At 43.6% G+C, this 12,563-nt stretch overlaps 1 protein-coding gene across 1 annotated transcript in view; it reads right to left on the minus strand.

The window, feature by feature from the left end:
• Positions 1-12,563, minus strand: part of FREM1 (FRAS1 related extracellular matrix 1) — a 275,149-nt gene that overhangs the window by 194,791 nt on the left and 67,795 nt on the right. The window contains exon 5 of the mRNA XM_057313443.1: positions 2,035-2,158. The gene's annotated coding sequence lies outside the window, so the exon portion shown is untranslated. The remainder of the gene's footprint in view (positions 1-2,034; positions 2,159-12,563) is intronic.

Genomic DNA, 12,563 nt, shown 5'->3' on the forward strand with positions numbered 1-12,563 from the left:
TCAGAATAGTTGTTATACCTGAGGGGGAGGGGCACGTATCTGGTCACATGGATGTATACCGTATGTAAAATCCATGGTCATGCATTGAGATCTGAGCATGCTATTTTATTTACTTTTTAAGATTTTTTATTTATTCATTTGAGAGAGAGAGCAAGCATGAGTAGGGGGAGGGGCAGAGGGAAAAGCAGACTCCCCATTCAGTGGGGAGCCCAATGTGGGGCTCGATTCTGGGACTCTGGGATCATGACCTGAGCCAAAGGCAGATGCTTAAATGACTGAGCCACCCAGGTACCAGAGATCTGTATATCTTATTACATGTAAAAGAAATCACGACCAAGTATAGTAAGTGAGTAAATAAATAAATAAATAAATGGAAGCTCACTCAAGGCCACAAAGCTTGTGGTTGAGCCACCACAACAGACCCCAGGCTTGTCTGAGACAAAGCCTATGATCTTTAATAGGGCCATTTCCCCCCAACTGTGCATTACCTGCCCCCATTCAAGCATCACAGTGACTCAACAGAACTGAAAACAGCCCCTCCCCCACATGCTGGCTCTCACTCGCTCGCTCTTGCTCACTCTCTCTCCATCTCTCTAAAATAAATCAATCTTTTAAAAAATAAAATTTCAAAAGAAGGTTTAGAAAACATAATTGAGAAAAAAAAATAGACAAAGACACATGAGGAAAATAGGAGAGAGAAGAAAGTAGAGGGACGCCTGGGTGGCTCAGTCCATTAAGTGTCTGACTTCGGCTCATGTCAGGAGCTCAGGGTCCTGGGATCGAGCCCCACATCAAGCTCCTCGCTCATCAGGAAGTCTGCTTGTCCTTCTTCTCCCTCTGCCCCTCCCCCTGCTCCTGCTCCCTCTCTCCCTCTCTCTCTCTCTCAAATAAATAAAATCTAAAAAAAAAAAAATTGTTTTAAAGTAAGGAAAAGAAGAGAGTTGATCCAAATCCTATTTGAGAAAGAGAGAACAGAGATAGAAGGATGGACTGAATGCTGACCCACAAAGACATCCAGGTCCTAATTCCTGGAACCCGTGAATATGGCCTGATACGGGAACAGGGGCTTTGCGAGTGTCATTACGAACTCTGAAAATAGAGAGATTACCTGGATCATCCAGGTGGGTCCTAAATTCAATGACAAATGCTCTTATAAAAAGGAGGCAAAGGGAGACGAGACAAGAAGAGGAGCAGGCAGTGTAACCACAGAGACGGACACTGGAATTGAGCAGCCACAAGCCAAGGAGCGCCTCATCTCCTGTGGGGGTGCGGATGTATGGGAAGGTTCTTGTTTTATTATTTTTGTTTTTTCTTGGGGGAATTTTGGTGGTTTGTTTGTCTTGTTTACTTGTTTCTTTTTTTTCTTTTTTAAATGTCATCAATAGAAGAATCCCTGAAAAAGCCAACACAATTTCTGTGGGTTCATCAGAGTCCTGCTGACTTCCTGAGCTTTCACCTGACCTTGACGTTATTCTTTCACACAATTTTGCACAAACTCTTTTCTCCATCACCAGTCCGTTACAACACCCACGACTGGCTAGAGAGCTTCTGGAATAGTGCTGCAGCCTCCAAAGCAGCTCAGGAAACTAAGAGATCCCTGGTTCGATGATAATCCTAACAGTGACTTCTCACTTTCCCAACTACCACTGGCAAGCATCATCGACATGTTTTAATAATTTTTACTGAAAAACACACCATAATAAAACTAGACACCAGTATTTTTCCTGCAATACAAATGAAATTCTTATTCTTGGAGTTAAGCGAGTAACAACTGCCTATTCCAGCAAATACAAAGAAATAGAAGCACAAACTGTTCGGTCGCTAGAGCTGGTTCTGCACACAAACAAACTGAAAAAAAAAAAAACCCAGTGGAATTTATGACATACGTAGTATTCAAGTCACAAACTTTAACATTTCTTTCTGATGCAGACAACAGCAAAAACTCTATTAAGTGTGTAGCCAAGGACTGTAATTTGATCTCTATATATCATAAACTCGAGCCATGTACGTAATTACACAGGCAGTATCAAAGACCTTTTACCCATGATGACGGATGTGATGCTGGCTCACAGTCTTCTTCATGACATACAGGCTTTCACTGCCTCTAAGAGCTTCTATTCTCCTAATTGTTTTGTCACTCAGTGATAAAGGATACCATCTAAAAAAAAAAAAAAGAAAAGAAAAAAAGACTTAACTAGGGTACACCAACTGAACACCTGAATGAGAGCTATCCAGTCTTTCCCATCCCATAGAATCTCATGGAGTAACTGGAGTTTGGGGAGCACTCAGAACTGCTCATTTCTGATGGGATCTGGGTGGATACTTGTCATTACAAAACAGAGTCTGTGAACTAACGGAGTTAGAAAACATGGAAAGGAAAATGTCGACTTGCCAGATATCCCCACTTCACTCAATATGTATTTATGTATGTGCATATGCACGTCCACCTTCTTCCAGAAAGAACTGAATGCATCCTTGACATTTCTCCATCTGCACAAAGCGATTCGTTCCTAGTTCATTTCCACAACCTGCAAATATTTACTTCTATCCCCCAACCCAGGGAAATGTAACAATAATATCTAAATCTGGAAATTTACTCTCTTGGAAGAAAATCTTTTGTTTTTCTCATTAAAGAAAGGCATATAATGGAAAAGTCTGGAGAGGCGGGGAATGTTGGAGATGCTGGTTATGGTAGAAGAAAAACACTTTGAAGAAATGGGGAAATTTAAAAGGGCCATTATTAAGATGGATACAAGACCCTTACAAATTTAACAGGTAGGATTGATTTCCAAGTAAACACACTGCATATTCTACACATGATTACATCACAACTATATTGTACTTCCAAAAAAAAAAAAAAGAGAGAGAGAGAGAGAGAAATTAAAAAAAAAAAAATAGTCCCTGGGAATTGGTAAAATTTCCTGAGAGATCTTCAGACCACCAAAGGCTCTGGAAGTGGTGGTGTCCAAGTCTGTATCTCTAAGAAGTAAAGGGGAACCAGCTAATATCTGGGTTATTGGGAGGGAAGGAGAAAATTACACTTAGGTAAATGCATATATATGATATACTGAGGAAAATACGGAAGACTAGGGGAGGGGAGAAATCTAGTGGCCATGAGCTCGTGGTTGATCCTGCTTGGCTGGATGGTGGGAGAGAGATTGTGGGTTCACGGTCCTCTTTTTGTCCCTCATCTGTACTCAAGGGCCCTTTGTGGCTGCCCCATAACCCTCAGATGGGAGCCTGGGAGCTCAGACTAGAGCATGCACTCGCTGTGGCCCCATTGCCCGAGATGGGGGTGTGCTGCCGATGGTGGAGCATGTTGGCTGACTTCTTCTGTCTCTTCATGGGTCCTGGGGCTTTGGTTCTATCTTATATAACGTGTGTGGGGTTGGGGTCTTCTTTCCATCTTGTTACTGCCTCAAGTGGAATCCAATATTTAAAAAAGACCATGATACCAATCAGGTAGGGAAGCTCTAGGTCCAGCTCACAGAAGAGTTTGATGCTTGTTTTTTTCTTTTTCTTTGCCTTCCTGTTCTCTAAATCAATTATTGAAACAGACATAATCAGGAATGGGAACTCCAGGGAAAGATTAGGACATCTAGGCTAAGAGAACAATTTGGGCAGGGCAAGGGGGACCTGGGCTTCTTTCCAAAGTTCAGAGACCACCTGCCTGTAAGAGGGTACCTGGTAGAGGGCTCCAGAGTAATCCCAAACACCATGCTTCAGTGCGGCTTCTTAGGAGACTTCAGAACACATGAAATAAACAGGTCCTCAGCCTGGCACAGCAGCTGTCTTCCCACGTCAGTGTCACTCGGCCCAGCCTCCCCATGTTGTTAGAACTGATCTAGGAGCCATGCTGAGCCCCTGAAAGCCTCTGATCAGATACCACCCCATCTCTCCTAAGAAAGCAGAAGCCTACAAAATGGAGCACAGATGTTCCTGGAGATTTGAGATTCTGGGTCTTTCTTCAGTAGAGGACCTCTCTCTGAACTATCAATGAGGATCACATACAGAAAATGCTCCTTTGAGTTTTCCAGGAAGGATTAGTAGAAAATACATTCATCTACCTTAACAATGAATAACATGGAAAGAATACAGATCAAAATTAAATCAATGCACAAAGTCACATAATACACTCAAGAATGAAGAATTTCAACTTGCTTAGAAAGAGGAGAGTGAAAAGTGGGTCTCAGACTCTCATTCTTCTTGTCTCTCAGCATCAATGTAGAGGCAGAAAGAACAAAATGGGAGCTGGAAAAGGAAAGGTTCGGGGGGAGGAGTCCAAGATGGCGGAGGAGCAGGAGGCTTAAAATTCGTCTGGTCCCAGGAATTCAGCTAGATAGCTATCAGACCATTCTGAACACCTACAAACTCAACTGGAGAATGAATAAAAGAATAGCAGCAACTCTATGAACAGAAAAGCGACCACTTTCTGCAAGGAACCCAGTTTAAAACCAGGAGTTGAGCTCCAGCTCGGTGCTCCAAGATGGCGGAGGAGCAGGAGCCCTAAAGTTCGTCTGGTCCCAGGAATTCAGCGAGAGAGCTACCAAACCATTCTGAATACCTATGAACACAACTGGAGAATGAAGAAAAGAGTAGCAGAAACTCTATGAATAGAAAAGCGACCACTTTCTGCAAGGAGGAGAAAAGATGGAGGAGGAGTAGGAGACCCTTTCTCAGCTGGTCCTGAGTCGAGCTGGATACCTACCAGACCATCCTGAACACCCATGGAATCAGCCTGAGATGTAGGAAGATAGATCTGGATCTCTACAAACGAACATCTCCAGCGCCGAATATTGAGGTACAAAACGGGGAGCTGTGAATCCGTGCACAGATACAGGAAGATAAATGGAAGGCGGAGGGAGCCTCCATGCTCAGGTGCCAGGAAGCAGTAGCCCCTTGTTCTGGGAAGCGGGCAGACTCGTGGACCAGCACCCGCGAGAGAGCGGACTGAGACCCTGAGCCTGGGAACGCACGTGACCAGACTGAAAACCGGAGCTCCGGAGTGCTCACTGGAACCAGATTAAATCTGGGAGCTCGGGAGCGTGCGCGTGTCCAAACTGAAAACAGGAGCTCCAGACCGCACACTCGAACTAGACTGAAACCGAGAGCTTGGGAGTGCACGCGACCACACTGAAAACTGGCGCTCCAGAGTGCACGCGAACCACACTGAAACAGGGAGCTCGGGAGCACGCGTGGGAACCGGGGGCGTCGGGCGGTGTTAGAAGCTCAAAGGACAGAGACATGCCGCACCTGGAAGTGAGGGCTGGGACACAGGCTGTGGGGCACACATCCCCGGTCGCTGCAGGGTTTTTAGCAGCACTGATAGTAACAGAGTTAAAGTGGCCAAGAGAGCTCAGTGGAGAGCAGACTGTGATCTCTCTGTTCTGAGACAGACGCTAGCATAGGGCCACTGCTGCTCTGACTCTCAGAAGAGGCACAGAAAGCCGCCAGGGAAAGCAGCCAGAGAACAAAAGCCTGGAAATACCCGCTCACATTGTGCCCATCCCCATCCCCCCTCGCAGGGGACAGGGCAACTCTACCCAAACAGGGTTTCCTGAATATCAGTGTGGCAGGCCCCTCACCCAGAAGGCAGGCTGAAAAATCAGGAAGCCGACATCCCTAAGATCCCTATAAAACAAGTGCGCACTGCCTGTGTCCTGGTCAATAACTTGGGCTCTGGGCATCCCCACAACCTCTCCTCAACAGAATGACGAGAAGGAGAAATCCCCCCCAGCAAAGAAAAGATAATGAGCCTGTGGCCTCTGCCACAGAACTGATGGATATGGATATAATCAAATTGTCAGAAATGGAGTTCAGAGTAACAGTGGTCAAGATGATGTGCAGGCTTGAAAAAACTATTAATGAAAATATTAACGAGAATATAGAATCTCTAAGGGCAGAAATGAGAGCAAGTCTGGCAGAAATTAAAAATGCTATGAATCAAATGCAGTCTAAACTAGACACTCTGACAGCCAGGGTAAATGAGGCAGAAGAACAAATTAGTGAATTGGAGGATGGGATGGTAGAAGAGAAAGGTGAAACAGAATCTTGCCTCAAAAAAATCCAATCTCAAGAATGTATATTATGGGAGATTACTGACTCAATGAAACGTTCCAATGTCAGAATCATTGGCATCCCCGAGGGGGTGGAGAAAGGGAGAGGTCTAGAAGAGATATTTGAACAAATTGTAGCTGAGAACTTCCCTAATCTGGCAAAGGAAACAAGCATTCGTGTCCAGGAAGCAGAGAGGACCCCTCCCAAGGTCAATGAGAACAGACCTACACCACGTCACGTCATAGTACAATTCGCAAATATTAGATCCAAGGATACAGTATTGAAAGTGGCCAGAGGGAAGAAAATCCTTACGTACAGAGGGAAAAATATCAGAATAACGTCAGACCTGTCTACAGAGACCTGGCAGGCTAGGAAGGGTTGGCAGTGTATTTTCAAAGCTCTATCTGAGAAGAACATGCAGCCAAGGATCCTTTATCCAGCAAGGCCGTCGTTCAGAATTGATGGAGAGATAAGGACCTTCCAGGATCAGCAGAAACTCAAGGAATTTGTAACCACCAAACCAGCCCGCAGGAGATACTAAGGGGGGTTCTATAAAAGTAAAAAGGCCCCAAGAGTGAGACAGAACAGAAATTTACAATCTATAGAAACAAAGACTACACAGGAAACATGACATCATTAAAATCATATCTCTCAATAATCACTCTCAATGTGAATGGCCTAAATGATCCCATAAAACGCCACAGGGTTGCAGATTGGATAAAAAGACATGACCCATCCATTTGCTGTCTGCAAGAGACTCATTTTGAACCTAAAGATACATCCAGACTGAAAGTGAAGGGATGGAAAACCATTTTTCATGCCAATGGACCTCAAAAGAAAGCTGGGGTAGCAATTCTCATATCAGACAGATTAGATTTTAAACTAAAGACTGCAGTGAGAGATACAGAAGGACACTATATTATTCTTAAAGAATGTATCCAACAAGTGGATATGACAATTATAAATATCTATGCCCCCAACAGGGGAGCAGCTAGATACATAAGCCAACTCTTAACCAGAATAAAGAAACATATAGATAATAATACATTAATAGTAGGGGACCTCAATACTCTGCTCTCAGCAATAGACAGATCACCTAAGCAGAAAATCAACAAAGAAACAAGAGTTTTGAATGACATACTGGAACAGATGGACCTCATAGATATATATAGAACACTATACCCCAGAACAACAGAATACTCATTCTTTTCAAATGCACATGGAACTTTCTCCAGAATAGACCATATACTGGGTCACAAAACAGGTCTTAACCGATACCAAAAGACTGAGATTATTCCCTGCATATTCTCAGACCACAATGCTTTGTAACTGAAACGTAATCACAAGGAAAAATTTGGAAGAAACTCAAACACTTGGAAACTAAGAACCATCATGCTCAAAAATGATTGGGTAAACCAGGAAATTAAAAATCAGTTTAAACAATTTCTGGAGACCAATGAGAATGAAAACACATCAGTTCAAAACCTGTGGGACACTGCAAAGGCGGTCCTAAGGGGAAAATACATAGCCATCGAAGCCTCACTCAAAAGAATAGAAAAATCTAAAATGCAGTTTTTATATTCTCACCTCAAGAAGCTGGAGCTGGAACAGAAGAATAGGCCTAACCCATGCACAAGAAGGCAGCTGATCAAGATTAGAGCAGAGATCAATGAATTAGAAACCAGGAGCACAGCAGAGCAGATCAACAGAACTAGAAGCTGGTTCTTTGAAAGAATCAATAAGATTGATAAGCCACTGGCCAGACTTATTCAAAAGAATAGAGAAAGGACCCAAATTAATAAAATTATGAATGAAAGGGGAGAGATCACAACCAATGCCAATGAAATAGGAAGGATCATTAGAAACTTTTATCAACAGCCTGGAAGAAATGGATGCCTTCCTAGAAACCTATAAACTACCAAGACTGAAACAGGAAGAAATTGATGACTTAAACAGACCGATTAACTATGAAGGGACTGAAGCAGTGATCAAAAACCTCCCCAAAAACAAAAGTCCAAGGCCTGACGGATTCCCCGGGGAATTCTACCAAACATTCAAAGAAGAAATAATACCTATTCTCCTGAAGCTGTTTCAAAAAATAGAAACAGAAGGAAAACTACCAAACTCATTCTATGAGGCCAGTATTACTTTGATCCCCAAACCAGGCAAAGACCCCATCAAAAAGGAGAATTACAGACCGATTTCCCTGATGAATATGGATGCCAAGATTCTCAACAAGATCCTAGCTAATAGGATCCAAAAGTACATTAAAAGGATTATCCATCAAGACCAAGTGGGATTCATCCCTGGGACACAAGGGTGGTTCAACATTCGCAAATCTATCAGTGTGATAGATTTTATCAACAAGAAAAAAGCCAAAAATCATATGATCCTCTCAATTGATGCAGAAAAAGCATTTGACAAAATACAGCATCGTTTCTTGATTAAAACATTTCAGAGTGCAGCGATAGAGGGTACATTCTTCAATTTCATAAAAACCATCTATGAAAAGCCTATAGTGAATATCATTCTCAACGGGGAAAAGCTGAAAGCCTTTCCCTTAAGATCAGGAACACGACAAGGATGCCCACTCTTGCCATTATTATTCAACATAGTACTAGAAGTCCTTGCAACAGCAATCAGACAACAAAAAGGGATAAAATGTATCCAAATTGGCAAAGAAGAAGTCAAACTGTCTCTCTTCACAGATGACATGATACTCTATATAGAAAACCCAAAGACTCCACCCCCAAACTACCAGAACTTATAGAACAATTCAGTAATGTGGCGGGATACAAAATCAATGCTCAGAAATCAGCTGCATTTCTATACACGAACAATGAGACTTAAGAAAGAGAAATTAGGGAATCCATTCCATTTACAATAGCACCAAAAATCATACGTTATCTAGGAATTAACTTAACCAGAGACGTAAAGGATCTATATTCTAGAAACTACAAATCACTCTTGAAAGACATTGAAGAAGACACAAAAAGATGGAAAAATATTCCATGCTCATGGATCGGAAGATTAAACATAGTTAAAATGTCTATGCTACCCAGAACAATCTACACTTTCAATGCCACCCCAATCAAAATACCAATGACATTTTTCAAAGAACTGGAACAAACAGCCCTTAAATTTGTGTCGAACCAGAAAAGGCCACGAATCGCCAAAGAATTGTTGAAAAGGAAAAACAAAGCTGGGGGCATCACAATGCCAGATTTTGAGCTGTACTACAAAGCTGTGATCACAAAGACAGCATGGTACTGGCACAAAAACAGACACATAGACCAATGGAACAGAATAGACAACCCAGACATGGACCCTCAGCTCTGTGGGCAACTAATCTTTGACAAAGCAGGAAAAAACATCCAGTGGAAAAAAGACAGTCTCTTCAATAAATGGTGCTGGGAAAATTGGACAGCTACATGCAAAAAGAATGAAACTTGACCACCCTCTCACACCATACACAAAGATAAACTCCAATGGTTGAAAGACCTTGATGTGAGATAGGAATCCATCAAAATCCTAGAGGAGAACATAGGCTGCAACCTCTTTGACATCGGCCACAGCAACTTTTTTCATGACACATCTCCAAAGGCAAATGAAACAAAAGAAAAAATGAACTTGTGGGACTTCATCAAGATAAAATCTTCTGCACAGCCAAGGAAACAGTCAAAAAAACTAAGAGGCAGCCCACGGAATGGGAGAAGATATTTGCAAATGACACTACAGATAAAAGACTTGTATCCAAGATCTACAAAGAACTTCTCAAACTCAATACACGTGAAACAAATAATCAAATCAATAAATGGGCAGAAGATATGAACAGACACTTTTCCAATGAAGACATACAAATGGCTAACAGACACATGAAAAAATGTTCAAGATCATTAGCCATCAGGGAAATTCAAATCAAAACCACCTTGAGATACCACCTTACGCCAGTTAGAATGGCAAAATTTGACAAGGCAAGAAACAATTGTTGGAGAGGATGTGGAGAAAGGGGATCCCTCCTACATTGTTGGTGGGAATGCAAGTTGGTACAGCCACTTTGGAAAACAGTGTGGAGGTCCCTTAAAAAGTTAAAAATTGAGCTACCCTATGATCCAGCAATTGCACTACTGGGTATTTAACCCAAAGTTACAGACGTAGTGAAGAGAAGGGCCATATGCACCCCAGTGTTCATAGCAGCATTGTCCACAATAGCTAAATCGTGGAAGGAGCCAAGATGCCCTTCAACAGATGACTGGATTAAGAAGATGTGGTCCATTTATACAATGGAATATTACTCAGCCATCAGAAAGAACGATTACCCAACATTTGCAGCAACATGGACGGGACTGGAGGAGATTATGCTAAGTGAAATAAGTCAAGCAGAGAAAGACAATTATCATATGGTTTCACTCATTTATGGAACATAAGAAATAGGAAGATCGGTAGGAGAAGGAAGGGAAGAATGAAGGGGGGGTAAACAGAAGGGGGAATGAACCATGAGAGACTGTGGACTCTGGGAAACAAACTGAGGGCTTCAGAGGGGAGGAGGGTGGGGGATTGGGATAGGCAGGTGATGGGTATTAAGGAGGGCACGTATTGCATGGTGCACTGGGTGTTATATGCAAGTAATGAATCATGGAACATTGCATCAAGAACTGGGGATGTACTGTATGGTGACTAATATAACAAAATAAATATTATTAAAAAATAAAATAAAAAAATAAAATAAAAGCTTGTTAAAAAAAAAAAAAAGAAAGAAAAGGAAAGGTTCTGCTATTCAACCCCCAGTTCCAAAAGGTTAACTTTCATCTCTCCCCTCCGTGAGGTCCCAGGGCCCCCAGGATGGCAGTTTCTAGAGCTGGTCCTCAGAAAGCAGAGGCCCTCAAGGAGAGGCACGTAACAAGGAAAGCCCAACCTGAGGCCCAGGTCCTGCCAGAGGATCAAATTTTAAAATAGCAGCGGCATCTGCAGCAGAGGCTTCATCCCTGGCAAAGAGCGAAGGGACAAAAAGATCTACAGCTCAAAGCCTCCCCAGTGTCCGCCTCTGCGCAGAGCCCAGGCCCACTAGACAGTAGAGCTGCCTCTGCGGGCAGAGGGAATACTGAAGGTCATGAAGAACGAGTCCATCACTGGCCCGATGCTAAGGAAGAAACGGGCTTGGGTGTGGCACTCATGCAAAGACAGGGAGTCTGCTCGAGGAGAAACTCAAGGACCCGGCAGAGCCCAATCCACACATTCCTATAGTGACAGCGCTGCTTTCTTCCCCGAGTAAAGGCAGGGCTGAGGACCATATCCCACTGCCTTTGAACAGAACCAGAGGCTCTGAAGGCCCTAAGCATTACTATGCAGGTCACAGAGAAAGTCAGAAAACCCAGAACGACGGCACAATTCCACAGCAACTGTGTTTGAGGCCCCCAGCCTGGCCTTGAAGGCCCAGGCCAAGGACACCCCAGCCATCAGGCCATGTTCACCAGAGCCCCAGACTCTGGGTCGGGGGGTGTGCTTCCTCTGTTCAGCCAGAAAACTCTCCTCCACCCTCCACCTCCAGCAAAATTTCTGAGAAATGCAATTAGAGAAAATAAATTCGTTCTCGCATTACCACATCCTCTGAAGAGGATGGTCTCGGTCTCCCCTAACCAGAAATGTTTACTCTCATGCTATTAATTGTCTTCTTGTTTCTTCTGTCTGTGGTGTGTTTGGGGGGAGGTTTAGGGAATTCCAGGAGCTCAGGCCAAGAGGAAACAAGGGTTCTGCTTCAGCTCCTACTGGGAGGCAGCTTTGGCTTCTCAAAGGTGACCAGGGCCAGGGAGGAAGTCTGACGGTGGCATTGCATATCCACCCCGTTCCTTCACACGTATCTGTGAGGATAACCCATTTCCAAAGTGTGTAATTATTATAATACCGCTATTATAAAAACATACACACATGCACAAAGATCCTACCTGATACACATGCACAGTTGTACGCAATGGGAAAAATCAATAAAGACCAGACCCCAGGATCTTGATCACTCCGTCCTTCCTCTGCTCCCTCATTGTCCTGAACCCTACGCAGCTGTGGGGAGGAGTGGGTGTGGTTATACAGGCATCAAAGGGCCCAAGAATGACCCCTCAGCCCGCAGAAAACCTCACATACCCTAAAAACGAAACTGGACGTTTGGGGGTTATGAGGGCCTAAGTTCAGAAGAGTGAGGAGAAACTTCCAATGACCCTGAGCTTGGTGGTGGAGAGCTTCCACCTGCCTGCAAGACCCCCTTCCATTCCTGCTTTAGGCTGGGAAATGAGCACTGCTCCCCAGTTCTTCGTTTAGCCTTAATGGAAAGGTAGAGCTGACTGTTACCTCACCGTCCTCTCTCCATGTGACAAGTTCTGCAGTAGCAGGGAATGAAAAACTCCTGCCTCTGTTTGTGTTTCACACCAGGGAGAGGAGGAGGCCCAAGGGAAGGCAGAATAAGCCTGGAGTAGAAGGGGCACATGCTATCTACAGCTTGGCAAGGAAGTCTCCAG

Source organism: Ursus arctos, unplaced genomic scaffold (assembly GCF_023065955.2).
Source record: "Ursus arctos isolate Adak ecotype North America unplaced genomic scaffold, UrsArc2.0 scaffold_18, whole genome shotgun sequence".
In the NCBI taxonomy this organism is placed as follows: domain Eukaryota; kingdom Metazoa; phylum Chordata; class Mammalia; order Carnivora; family Ursidae; genus Ursus; species Ursus arctos.